Source organism: Oryx dammah, unplaced genomic scaffold (assembly GCF_014754425.2).
Source record: "Oryx dammah isolate SB20612 unplaced genomic scaffold, SCBI_Odam_1.1 HiC_scaffold_24, whole genome shotgun sequence".
Lineage (NCBI taxonomy): Eukaryota > Metazoa > Chordata > Mammalia > Artiodactyla > Bovidae > Oryx > Oryx dammah.
Genome location: NW_024070208.1, coordinates 60,866,890 through 60,881,721, shown reverse-complemented (window position 1 = coordinate 60,881,721; position 14,832 = coordinate 60,866,890). Strand labels below are relative to the sequence as shown.

At 37.0% G+C, this 14,832-nt stretch overlaps 1 pseudogene; it reads right to left on the bottom strand.

The window, feature by feature from the left end:
* Positions 1-5,964: 5,964 nt before the first annotated feature.
* Positions 5,965-13,651, bottom strand: LOC120883238 (annotated as a pseudogene).
* Positions 13,652-14,832: the final 1,181 nt, after the last annotated feature.

Here is a 14,832-nt window from a genome sequence, read left to right as displayed (position 1 = left end):
TGTGAACTGTGAACTTCCAGATGTTCAAGCTGGTTTTAGAAAAGGCAGAGAAACCAGAGATCAAATTGCCAACATCCCCTGGATCATCAAAAAAGCAAAGAGAGTTCCAGAAAAACATCTATTTCTGTTTTATTGACTATGCCAAAGCCTTTGACTGTGTGGATCACAATGAACTTTGGAAAATTCTGAAAGAAATGGGAATACCAGATCACCTGACCTGCCTCTTGAGAAACCTATATGCAGGTCAGGAAGCAACAGTTAGAACTGGACATGGAACAACAGACTGGTTCCAAATAGGAAAAGGAGTACATCAAGGCTGTATATTGTCACCCTGCTTATTTAACTTATATGCAGAGAACATCATGAGAAATGCTGGACTGGAGGAAGCACAGGCTGGAGTCAAGATTGGCAGGAGAAATATCAATAACCTCAGACATGCAGATGACACCACCCTTATGGCAGAAAGTGAAGAAGAACTAAAGAGCCTCTTGATGAAAGTGAAAGAGGAGAGTGAAAAAGTTGGCTTAAAGTTCAACATTCAGAAAACTAAGATCATTGCATCTGGCCCCATCACTTCATGGCAAATAGATGGGGAAACAGTGGAAACAGTGGCTGACTTTATTTTTCTGGGCTCCAAAATCACTGCAGATGGTGACTGCAGCCATGAAATTAAAAGATGCTTACTCCTTGGAAGGAAAGTTATGACCAACCTAGATACCATGTTAAAAATAGAGACATTACTTTGTCAACAAAGGTGCATCTAGTCAAGGCTATGGTTTTTCCAGTCATATATAGATGTGAAAGTTGGACTATAAAGAAAGCTGAGTGCCAAAGAATTGATGCTTTTGAAACATGGTGATGGAGAAGGCTCTTGAGAGTCCCTTGGGCTGCAAGGAGATCCAACCAGTCCATCCTAAAGGAGATCAGTCCTGGGTGTTCATTGGAAGGACTGATACTAAAGCTGAAACTCCAATACTTTGGAGGGTACTTTGGCCACCTGACACAAAGAGCTGACTCATTTGAAAAGACCCTGATGCTGGGAAAGATTGAGGGCAGGAGGAGAAGGGGATGACAGAGGATGAGATGATTTGGTGGCATCACGGACTCAATGGACATGGATTTGGGTAGACTCAGGCAATTGGTGATGGACAGGAAGTCCTGGTGTGCTGTGGTTCATGGGGTCACAAAGAGTTGGACATGACTGATCGACTGAATGAACTGAACTGATTCTTGCCTGGAGAATCCCAAGCACAGAGAAGCCTTGTCAGCTACGGTCCATAGTCATGCAGAGTTGGACATGGCTGAAGTGACTTAGCACTCACACATGCAGGGTATATGCCCAGTAGTGGAATTTCTGGGTCATATGCAATGGTGACCCACTCCAGTACTATTGCCTGGAAAATCCCATGGGTGGAGGAGCCTGATAGGCTGCAGTCCATGGGGTTGCTAAGAGTCGGACAGGACTGAGCCACTTCACTTTCATTCTTCACTTTCATGCATTGAAGAAGGACATGGCAACCCACTCCAGTGTTCTTGCCTGGAGAATCCCAGGGACCAAGGAGCCTGGGGTCGCACAGAGTCGGACACAACAGAAGCAACTTAGCAGCAGTAGCAGCATGGTAGTTTTATTCCTAGTTTTTAAAGAAATCCTCATATTGTATTCCATAGTGGTTGTATCAATTAACATTTCCAGTAACTGTGTAAAACTGTTCCCTTTTCTCCACATCATCTCCAGTATTTATTGTTTGTAGATTTTTTGATGGCCATTCTGACTGGTGTGAGATGATGCCTCACTGTAGTTTTGATAAGTATTTCTCTAATAATGAGTGATGTTAAACATTTTTTCATGTCTGTTGGCCATCAAAATCATTTCTTTATGTTTCAAATTGTATATAAAGATAGTATCTACTTCATATTTGCTATGAAAGTGTGAGAATGTTTGTTGCTTAGTCATGTCCAATTCATTGCATCCCCACGGACTGGAGTCCATCAGGCTTCTCTGTCCATGGAATTCTCCAGGCAAGGATATTGGAGTGGTTGTCATATCTTTCTCCAGGGGATCTTCCTAACCCAGGGATTGAATGCAGGTCTCCTGCATTGCAGGCAGATTCTGTACCATTTGATCTACCCCTCTAGTGAGTATATTCTCATTATACCTTATTTTTTATTATAATGGTATATATAGAGGAAAATCCCTTTTGCCTTGCAATGACTAGAAATGTAAATTTCTGCAATGTAACAGATTTATCATAATAGTTCATCAAATGTATGTCATTGTTAAATGATTCTATGTGATAAAAATATAGCTAAATATTAGAGAAATGGGGGAATATATAACATGAAAATAAACTATAATTGTCAATATGAGAATGAGTTAAAATAATATTTATTACTTAACTTAAAAATCTTCTTCTCATACATCCATAAATCTACCTCTCTTTCACTCTGTGGTTGTTCAGTGGCTAAGTTATGTCTGACTTTGTGGCCCCATGGGCTGTCTGTCTTTATATATAAAGCTGTATAAACAAGAGTTCATACTGACATCTCTAATATATTTGATAAATATTTATACACAATATATTTACTTATTTACTAAACCCTAGAATATACATAAAATAATTTCAATTCTTAAATCAAGTTCTGAGTAACAAATGTACTAACAGAAGTACAATACTTGCATACTGTTGTTTTTGGCTTCAGCTTCACATAGATGCTCAGAATGTTCTATTCCATACTTATCTAAGTTTGTCCCTTCTTTCTGTTTATATGTGTTATGGTTATGTTATTTACTTATAATTGAATGATTTGTTTACTTCTATTTGAGTTCAATTTTGAGCTTTCTTTCCCCCCTTTTTTTTCAGTATGTAAAACATGAATATGGTTCTAAAAGATCTGTATGCATAAATATATATATATATATATTCATAAAACCATTATCTTCATTTATTTTCTATTATTTTATTATCAAGTCATAATTCACATGCTATAAAATTCATTCATTTAAAAGTGTACAAATCAGTGGTTTTGAGTATATCCACCTTAGTTCATTTTCTCATTCATTCCATCATGTCTCCTATCCATATCAAATATTAAAAAATGTAATACATTATTTAACTTAATTCTATTGAGTATTACACTTTACATCAACTACTTATTTTTATATACATAAATTTTATTTATAGATGAGGATCCTGAAATTAGGAGAGACTATGTAACTTTTACAATATCTTGACACTGTGTTTATAAATTGGATTTAGAACCCAGCTCCTCTGAGGCCAGGATCCATGTATTTAATACCTCCCGAACTCCTCCTCTATTCCTATAATCCTGGTTCAGAAATCACAATACAATACCTGGAATTTAGTAAATGCATCCAAATGGTGTCCTTGTTTCTGTCCTTCCCTCCCTTTAGTGTGATTTTTCCAATGCAACCACAACGATCTACTGAAAGACTGTCAGATCATGTCTCTTCGCTGCTTGAATCCATGCAAACTTTCCCATTTCAAAGAGAGTGAAAGCCAAAATACTTAACTGGTCTAATATTTCAATATGATTTTCCCACTCACACTTCTATGGTTTCATCTTCTAACACTCTATCATTGATGCATCAGCTGCACCGGAATTATTCCTAGACATCAGTTTCTCCTTTTTAAAGCTATTGATATTATTATTATTACTTATTTTTAATGCTCATATCCTCATGAGTTGTCCACTCTTCTTACATGTATTAACTTATCAGGGAATTATTTTCAGACAAGAGTCCACTTTTGCCCTGTCCCAGCATTTTTTTATCACCTCTCTTGTTTATTTTTCTCAGTGGCACTTATTACTGACATAAATTAAAAACCTATCTTCATTCTTCTGCCTCCACCATTAGAGTGTGGCCAGGGAATATGAGGGTTTTGTTCCTAACACTATCCCCAGTACCGCTGACATATACTCTTCCAACAAAGCAAAGATTAGGCTTTCACAGACCAAAGACAATGATGTACTATGAAGTGTGGGGTAGATTTGGTTTAATTGTCTACTTCAAAAATATCAAAAGAAAAGAAACAAAATAGAGTATAATAACATCTGGTATTGAACTGATTCTAATTATACTAATGATTTTGATATTGCCATTTTCTACCATACTGAAAAATAAACAATATCTTACTTGCATGTGAGTGTATCTAGGTATGTTAAATCACTCAGTTGTGTCTGACACTTGTAATCCCAAGGACTGTAGCCCTCCAGACTCCTCTGTCCATGGAACTCTCCAGACCAGAATACTGGAGGGGGTTGCTGTTTCCTTCTCCAGGGGATCTTCCCAACCCAGAGATCAAACCTGTGTCTCCTGCATTGCAGGCACTTTCTAAGCAACTAAGCCACCAGGGTAGCCCATATCTAGGCATAAATTAATACAAATAAGAAGGTAAGTGAAAAATAACTCATGTAAATCATTGTGAACAATTAATTGTTTAAGATTTTATTGTAAAGAATTTTAGAACCCTACAAACTTTGATAAAATTTGCTTATTGAAGAAAAAAATACAAGAAGTTAATGGAGCATTCTGTTGCTAGGCATATAGTTCTTAATAACAGACATTCATTGCATGAAGAGCTTTAGCTAAACGTAGATTAACGAGGATCTTTTGGAAAATAGAAACTGCTAAATATTCAAAAGCTATTTGTTCACTTCTAGTTGAAAGGTAAAGTTGAAAGAAATGATGTTTAATAGACTCTGACAAGTATTTAGAATAAAAGCATGTCATGAATTATATTACAATTGTGGAAGTGCATGGAAGTGCTTATCACTGATGAACTAAAGATAAAATTATCTTCATTCCTTTTGATGGATAAAAGGAATATTAAGCATATTTCATTAAAAATCTACCTTGATTCTTTGCTTTAAAACATCTCATATGTGGAAATTTGACCTTTGCTAATGCATAGTGACAGAGCTAAGCTTGATATATTCCTCTGCTTTGTTTTTTTTAATTTAGACTTCCGCAGTGGAGCATTTCAAATAACTGAAAAAAAAAAAAAAGTCACGTATGTTGATGAATACCTGTGTTTCGTTGTCTGCCTTAGTGTAATTTGTCTATTTGTGTTTTGTTAACACAATAGACTTTCAGATCAAAAAGAGAGAGAGGGATAGTAAAGGAAGGGATTGGCAGATTAAAAGTAAGGGAAACAATCTTATAATTTTGTAGCATTTTTAATTCTATTCCATCATAATTTGTGATGCCTGATATAAAACATTTTAAAATGTCATATGAAAAAATGAAGGATTTTTATCATTAAAAACGTTTGAAAAACAGTTTTTACTCTAAGAAGAACGTGGAAACCCTAAGGCATGATGTGAGATTGCGTACTATTTGGAAATGCTCAATTTTGATAGAAACAACATAAAAAATGACAAGATTAATAAGAAAAATTAAACAGAGATAATAAGTAATCTCTTTACCCACAATATATAGATGCACTTATAGGATGCTTTATTTTGTCTGTTTTCTTTTTATATCTTTACTTTTAGGATTTTATTGTATCTCTGAGAAATTAGTGGTAAAACACATGGTTTAAAAAACAATATGTGACTGCACTTAAATTCACATAAAATAGCCTTTCACAGCCATAAAAAATTTAATCTTTTTACACAAATTAACAAAGTGTTTCAAAAGAAAAATTAAAGGTTGAGTTTACCTTTGAAAGTAGAACAATGGAAATGTTTTTTTCAAAATTTTTACAAATGGTCACCTGTGGATCAATTTACTGCAACAAGGGAACAAAGATGTTAAAATATAGCTGTGTTCAACTTAGCTACATATCCGCACTGCAGTATAGTACTTGATATCAACCCTAAGTCAAGACTTAAAACCATTTCAAGAGACAAGACCCTAAATGTTTTTAGCCACCTCAGTATGAGGTCAAGGCTTGGGGAAGTTTTGCTTCCTCATCATACCTTCAGTTCGGAATACTATTATTATTGGTAATATGGTCTATATCTTGTCTGATAGGGATGATGTAGTTCAGAAAGTGGGGTTTGAGAAGGAGGGCCCTGCATTTGTGGAGGAGGTGGCCCTCTTGGTGAAGGCTACATACCAGGGCTGGTTCCCCTTGGTTGTATAAATAGAAGGCTCAGGGTTCCTTGATCTTCAGTGAACTGGGGTGAAGAGTGAGGGTTATAATGGTGAGGAGGAGGTACAGTTACAGGAGGACCTCCATGTTGAGGTGAGGAAGGTCTTGGAGGATGATTCATATAAGCTGGCATCTGGGCAATGATATGCCCAGGGGAGGGGTAATTGGTGGTGGAGCAGAGGTCATTGGTGGAGGTGGAACTCAGCTATACATCAAGTGAGGAGTACCTATGGCCTGGGGAGGCTGTGGCACTGAATGGTTTATTGAATGGTGGAGGACGTTGGGGTAGTATATATTGTTGTTGTGGAGGCATAATATGCTAAGAGTGAGAGAGTCATTTCCTAGGCAGGTTGATAAGAAGTCTAGGGGTCCTCAAGGAGAGAAGGGCCTGGAATTCTCAAGGAGGAAGAAAGGACAAACTTTTTTGTCCCTGTACATTCCTTAAGATTATATAACAATAATGTATCCTGCTTGAAGACAGTCTCTGGAAAAAACTTCTGGCTAATCCTGTCATCTTAAGGTGTAAATTATGGGAGTAGGTTTAGTGAGGTCTTTATAACCTCCAGACATTCTTTTGATTCACTGTAATAACTACTTAGAGAGTATATAACTCCATGGCTAACACTAGCAAGGGGGTACTCTTTCTGCCCCCTTCTGATGCCTATGTCAGAAGCTTTCTCTATCTCCTTTATACTTTAATAAAACTTTATTACACAAAAGCTCTGAGTGATCAAGCCTCGTCTCTGGCCCGATTGAATTCTTCTCCTCCAGAGGCCAAGAATCCTGGTATCTTTGCATTGTTCAGCAACAACCTTTCAAGAGTGTGAGACCAGTAGTTGACCCTGATATTCAGGATGATGGTGAGCAGATGCTAGAGCAGTAGGTGGTAGTTCTTTAGCACCTGAATTTGAGTCATCCTGAATCAGGAGAATTACTAAGTTGCTGTTGAATTTTGTTGACTATTAAACCCTTGTTCAATTAGGAAGGTTTCTTGACTGAGCAAGGCAGAAGTGGAGCAGTTCTGCTGGAGAAGCATGAATATCCTTATGTGGCTGATTATAGTGCTCATGGGGCACATGTTGCAGAGGAGGTGCTGGCATCATGATATGTTGCTTTGATAGAATATGGCTCATGTGGTGTTTGTCTCGTGACATTATAAAATGATCAGGGATTTCAACTGGTGGTGGGGCAATCGGAGGAGGATGGACATTTTCATCCTCCAAGATTCAGGATTGCCAGGAGAAATATCAATAACCTCAGATATGCAGATGACACCACTTTTATGGCAGAAAGAAAAGAACTAAAGAGCATCTTGATGAAAGTGAAAGAGGAGAGTGAAAATTTTCACTTAAAACTCAACAATCAGAAAACCAAGCTCATGGCATCTGGTCCCATCACTTCATGGGGAAACAATGGAAACAGTGACAAACTTTATTTTGGGGGCCTCCAAAATCACTTCAGGTAGTGACTGCAGCCATGAAATTAAAAGACAATTTCTCCTTGGAAGAAAAGTTATGACCAACCTAGACAACCTATTAAAAAGCAGAGACATCACTTTGACAGCAAACGTCCATCCAGTCAAAGCTATAGTTTTTCCAGTAGTCATGTATGGATGTGAGGGTTGGACCATAAAGAAAGCTGAGTGCTGAAGAATTGATGCATTTGAACTGTGGTGTTGGAGAAGACTCTTGAGAGTCCCTTGGACTGCAAGGAGATCCAACCACTCCATCCTAAAGGAAATCAGTCCTGAATATTCATTGGAAGGACTGATGCTGAAGCTGAAACTCCAATACTTTGGCCACCTGATGCGAAGAGCTGACTCCTTGGAAAAGACCCTGATGCTTGCACTGATTGAAGGCATTAGGAGAAGGGGAAGACAGAGGATGAGATGGTTGGATGGTATCACCAACTCAATGGACATGAGTTTGACTACACTTAGTACAGTTCTATTTTGGCCACCAGCTCAGCTCAAAAAATTGGCAAGTTACAGATGTTGTAAAGCATATTTTACTTATTTTTGTGCATCTTTGTAGTAAAAGGTGTGTGTATCGCTGGCCCAGCCATGGTTCCATCTGTTGGAATCCATTTGTTCAAATTTTGTTTCTCATTCTTATACCCAAGCTATATTTGGAGAAGCTGTTAAGGAGGAGAGAGTAAAGGAGAGGCCAAAAGAATGAGGGGAAGAGAGAGAGACTGAGAAGTAGTATGACCATTGCATATCTCAGGATTCAGATAGTATGATTCTTCCACCAATAAGTACCTTTCCCTGTGTGTTTATCCCCCTAGTATCTTTCTTCTTGCTTCTCTTTGTGAACTTTAATTTAGTTTGAGAAGTAATATGTTCTGATAACCTTAAATCAGTCTGTGAGTGTTTCTGTTTCATTCCATCTGGGATATTTCTCTAGTGCACTTGGAGACAAGAATTTCACCAATGCACCACTGTCTTTTCAGCATGGAGAAAGGTCATCTGCATAAGTCCCATGTTTTGCAGCCTACTAGATTCCATTACTACACATACCACTCCCCGTTGGCCAAGGGAGTTTCCACTTAGAGCCCATGCCTCTACTTTTGGAGGTCATACATGGGATACTTGAGAGTGAAATTCTAAATTCAAATGGTTCTAAGACCAATACTGGAGTTTGCATGGACATTTACCCCAGGTCTGTTCATAGACATAGTGGCCAACTCAATTTGTTTTCAGGGTATATGAACAAAACTTGGTCTTATGAGCAACTGGCCCACCTGCATATGTTCTGAGCTTCTCAGAGTGCAGAAGGGGGCCATGGATGGGAACAGAATGTGGACTGCACTCAGGCTGACTCTCTACATAATATCATACTTTATTCTGGAACCGTAAGAAGTCCAATATTTTCAAATTCAATCCTGGATTTCCAGGACTTATGAAGATATATTTGTCAAGGCAGAAGGATAGAATATACTTTATTTCACAATCTGTTAACGGGATTTTAACTTTTAAGTATCTGGACATATGGTATGTGGGCCGCCATTTATACCCAACTTTCTTGCTACTGCTAGGGCCTGCCTTTAGTTTTTTATTTATCTATATAAAGAAATAAAGTATAACAGCATGTGAAAGCAGAGTGGTTTTTTGAAGCAATAGCAGAATATTAAAATATTACATAGTTTTCAAATAATTTCCTTCATCTAAAATCATTTAGCAAATAGGTTAAGTTTGGGAAGCATCTTAAACAGAAAACAAAAACTGGCTTTTAAGGAAAACCAAGTTTAAAATAGATAAATGATGCAACAAAAACATTGGGCAAAACAGGGTTTGGTGGCACAAAGTAAGGCTCTCCTGAAGAAAGGCTCTTCTGGAACAGGGTACATTTTAAAACAGTGTATGGATAAACTTTGATATATATATATATATTCAGTCAGTTGTTCAGAAATCAAATCATACTGTTAAGCAAAACAAATTCAGGGCAAAATTTATTACTTATCTACCTAGCCTGCTACTTGTTATAGACTTCATTGTGCTTGTTTATGCTTGTGCTCACTTAGTCATGTCTCTTTGCTATTGTGACCTTTTGCAACTGTGACCCCCTGAACTGTAGCCTGCAAGGTTCTTCTGTCCATGGAATTTTCCAGGCAAGAATACCAGAGTGGTTTGCCATTTTCTACTCCAGGGGATTTTCCAAAACCTAGGGATTGAACCCATGTCTTGTGTCTCTTATATTGGTGGGTAAATTTTTACCATGCTACCACCTGGGAACCTCTATATAGATTTCAACAGCTACCTTTTTATTTTATTTTTTTTACTTTCCACTGTTAATGTTATTTAATATGTAGAAAAGTAATGATCATATGTGCTTGTGAATTTTTGAATATGCCATGTAGAAAAGTGTTTACAAACTTTGAATTTCCTGACACTTTCTGCAGATGTTGAAGAAAATGGTCATATTTGCCAGAAGTTTAAATCGTTGATCAGTCTTTATTAAAAAACTTAAAAATTAAATTTCTGTCTATGCTGCTGCTGCTGCTAAGTTGCTTCAGTCGTGTCTGACTCTGTGCGACCCCATAGACAGCAGCCCACTAGGCTCCTCTGTCCCTGGGATTCAGGCAAGAATACTGGAGTTGGTTGCCATTTCCTTCTCCAATGCATAAAAGTGAAAAGTGAAAGAAAAATTGCTCAGTCGTGCCCGACTCTTAGCAACCCCATGGACTGCAGCCTACCAGGCTCCTCTGTCCATGGGATTTTCCAGGCAAGAGTATGGGAGTGGGGTGCCATTGCTTTCTCCTTTTCTGTCTATAGTATATAATTTTATCATCTGTTGTAGATATAATAAAACTGAGAACCAATAAAAGAGAAAAACAAAACACAAAGAAACAAAGATAGTTTGAGGCACAGAACTTTGAAAAATATGAGCTTCTGAAAGTTGTCAGTGAATATTTTGCATAACTAATAACAAAGTAACTTCTGGAAAAGAATGGTAACCTAAGAAACAGTGGGTTCGTGAATATTTTAAAAAGGTGTATTCTGTGTTCATTCCTCTTGAACAGATATATCTAAAGAATCAGTTGTATTATACAAATGATGAAAAATTTAAGTATAAAAATATGCAAACCTATATGGCTCACATTTAATTATTTTTATTTTCAGAAAAAAACAACAAAGTATAAGAAAGGAACCAGAATAGGAAAAATAAACAAAGATAAATAAAATGTTACATTAAAAGTTAAAGTCAGTCTAAGAAAATTACATATTTTTAAATGGAGAAAAACTAGCAAACTGCCAAATAATTCTAATGAATTTTGGCATACATCATGATGTATCTAGGAAAAAATTCAGCATTCAAAAAAAAAAAATCCAAATATACACACACATACATATACAGGGCTTCCCAGGTTGCTCAGTGGTAAAGATGCCTGCTAAGCCATTCAAAAAACTAAGATCAGGGCATCTGGTCCCATCACTTCATGACAAATAGATGGGGAAACTGTGGAAACTGGCAGACTTTATTTGTTGGGCTCCAAAATCACTGCAGATAGTGACTGCAGCCATGAAATTAAGACAGTTGCTCCTTGGAGGCAGAGAAGGCAATGGCAACCCACTGCAGTACTCTTGCCTGGAAAATACCATGGAAGGAGGAGGTTGGTAGGCTGCAGTCCATGGGGTCGTGAAGAGTCAGACACAACTGACCTCCTTCACTTTCACTTTTCACTTTCATGCATTGGAGAAGGAAATGGCAACATACTCCAGTGTCCTTGCCTGGAGAATCCCTGGGACGGGGAGCCTGGTGGGCTGCCATTTTTGGGGTCACACAGAGTCGGACACGACTGAAGCGAGTTAGCAGCAGGAGCTCCTTGGAAGAAAAGTTATGACCAACCTAGACAACATGTTAAAAAGTAGAGACATTATTTTACCAACAAAAGTGTGTCTAGTCAAAGCTATTGTTTTTCCAGTAGTCATGGATGGATGTGAGAGTTGAACCATAAAGAAAGCTGAGCCCTGAAGAACTGATGGTTTTGAACTGTGGTGTTGGAGAAGACTCTTGAGAGTCCCTTGGACTGCACGGAGATCCAACCAGTCCATCCTAAAGTAAATCAGTCCTGAATATTCATTTGAAGGACTGATGCTGAAGCCAAAGCTCCAAAATTTTGGCCACCTGATGCAAAGAACTGACTCATTTGAAAAGACCCTGATGCTGGGTAAGATTGAAGGCAGGAGCAGAAGGGGACAACAGAAGATGAGATGGTTGGATGGCATCACTGACTCAATGGACATGAGTTTAAGTAAACTCTGGGAGTTGGTGAAGGACAGGGAAGCCTAGCATGCTGCAGTGCATGGGGTCGCAAAGAGTTAGACACGACTGAGCAACTGAAATGAACTGAACCAAAGCCTTTGAGTGACAAACTATGAGGAACTTTGGAAATTAGTGTGTAAATTATCAAACCTACAATAATAAAATAAAAATATTTCATCCACTTCATCCAAGCCAAATGTTGCTGCCTTGAACACAAGCTCCTGAGCTTCCCCAATAAATTTTTTTTTTATAATATCATGGGATTTATGCCTAAAATTCCAGCTTATTCCCTGGAAAAGGACAAAAAGTCAAATAATGAAGCTCATTCTGGAAGCAATAAGACATCAAAATTTTCAGATCATTTAAAATTGCACCTCTAAAATGATCATTATCTGACATAGATTATAGTTCATTTTTATGAGCATATAGGATTTACACTCAAGATGTTCAATGAAACTAGATTTAATGCAGCTTAAACATTAGCAGTCAGAAATAACACAGGTATGACCTAGCAGGGTACATTCATCATTATGAAAATAAAATATTCTAAAAGTGAAGGTAGTTATCTGTGTAACCCAAATATGAAGAATGAAGACTCACAGATTTCTTTTACATACGCTAAACAAATATGCAAATCTTAAACATAGCATAGTGTGGAATGCATAGTAAGTATTCAATAATTACATTGTTTAAAAAAACTGATTCTAGATCATTTGTATATTTTCATGCAAGTGTCACTGTGGTAATGGTGACATTGATTAAAACAAAATGTTGCCACCTTAAATTCTGTCATATTACTGATATATGATAATTTATATAAAGACATATAAGAATAGAGTGGTGAAAAACATACTACCTTTTAATAAAACTGCATAATGTGAAATTTGTCTTTAATATGATGAGTTTTCATCATGGGAGGAGGTAATGAGTGGTCAAGATATATTTCGAAGTCTATTTTATGTACCTGGGAAGATCTGTGCACACAACAATCAGTTATTTGGGAAATTATTATAAAAACATTGCTTTGATATAGATTAATGCCCAATCACATTATGTTAACAGGGTTTTATGTAATCTTACATTATTAACAGCTCTCCAGCTGGAAAGTAAATCATGACAAGGTTAAACATTTCACTTCTCATTTCTGGATATAAAGGTATATAATGTGTACATTAACAATATTTATTTATGGAGAAATATAAAGAGAAATAAACAATGGGCAGTGATGTTGACAATTAAGAAAATTGCATGCAGCTAAGTCAATAGAAAACCACAGAAAACAGTACTGGTATATGACTACCACAGCACTGGGGGACAAGTGTCGAGAGATGCTGTTTCATCCCCGTGTATGCAGAAAACACTAAGGTCGCGTTCCTTTAAATCAAGGCAAATCAAGTAGATACTTCTACATAAAGACTGTGGAGCACTTTCTGGGCCCTTGAGAATCATAGAATAAACAGTGATTAGAGGATAATATAAACTAAGTCACTTAATCCTTCTGTATATTTTGATAATGATTAAAGTGTCTATGGCTGTACATTTTTCACTTCATTATAGTACTGAGGAAATTTGAAGCAAGAAAAGAGAAGGAAAAAAAAAAAACTGAAGTGATGAGAAAAAGCTAGAGAGAAAATGAATAGCAACTTCACCCTATTAAACCGACTCTACCTTCGCCTGCTTTAGAGTAAATGGCATGTGTGCCATGTATGAACTAGGAGTGTCAGTGTCCAGGGATGGAGGATCAAATGATAAGGTGGATATTTTCATTTAGGGCACAACAGAGAAAGCTATAGGTCAAGGACTTCAGGGTCTACTCTGCCTCTTCTAGGGCTGAAAGGATTACTCAGAATAACCCTAATTTACCACATTGCTTCAGATAATTTCCATTTCAAGGTTGTACTCTGAAACAATATTTATACTCACTTTAACCTCATTTGGAAGACAAATTATAGGCTCAACCTTGTTTTGGGGCTTATCGTGGCTCATGTGGACACAACGACTTGTAGAAAAATGGCAAAACGATGAACTGACAGAAGCTGAACACTGGCCTTGCTCCCACTGTGTGTGTGTGTGTGTGTGTGTGTGTGTGTGTGTTGTATCTAAGGAAAGTAAACTGGTTGGCATAGTAGTTTGGCTTGGAGGCAGGCTGAAAGAAGGAAATTCTCATTGACATGACAATGTACCTGGAAAGTAGGAGGGATTTTTAAATTGTGACAATTAAGAAACAAAGTGTTCCATGGTTCTTCATAGAATAAGGGTAACTATTTATTTCCACAAAAGCACTTACATATGCCACATAAGTACACTTGGCAGTTTACCTGCATTACACATTTAACCCTCATGTGAACCCTGGGAGACAGGAAATCTTAGAAGGGTTATTTTCTGGAGGAAGAAACTGGAGCAGAGAATTCTGATTGTCCTATGTTACATGGTAGTAACTGAAAAGAATATGTTAATGTAGCATCTTTGGAGTTTCAGCAGGTACTTTCAAAAATAATCCCTCCCACAGCATTGCTTAATATTTCTTCAGCAATGATGGAAATATTCCACCATGCTGTCCAATATGATAGTCACTGGCCATATTCAGTGATTGAGCACTTGAAATGTGGATACACTGATTGATAAATTTAAATGTAATTCTACTTCATTTAAGTATCAAATATGCTAGTGGTTACAGTATTGGGGTCCCATCAGAAAAATAATTTATTAATAAAAAATAATACATTTTATGGATCTTAGGTTTTTATTTTCTCATGACATATCCCACATTATTAACTCAAAAACATTGGTTATCTGTATTTCAAGCAGTAAAAACTCTTTTGGGGGCAGAGGATAATTTGTAGATTATGATGATATATCAAAAACACCTTTTTCTAAATTTATCTAATGAAAATATCTTTGTTAAACACATACTTATTGGAAATTTATATACAATGTTTGGAACCATA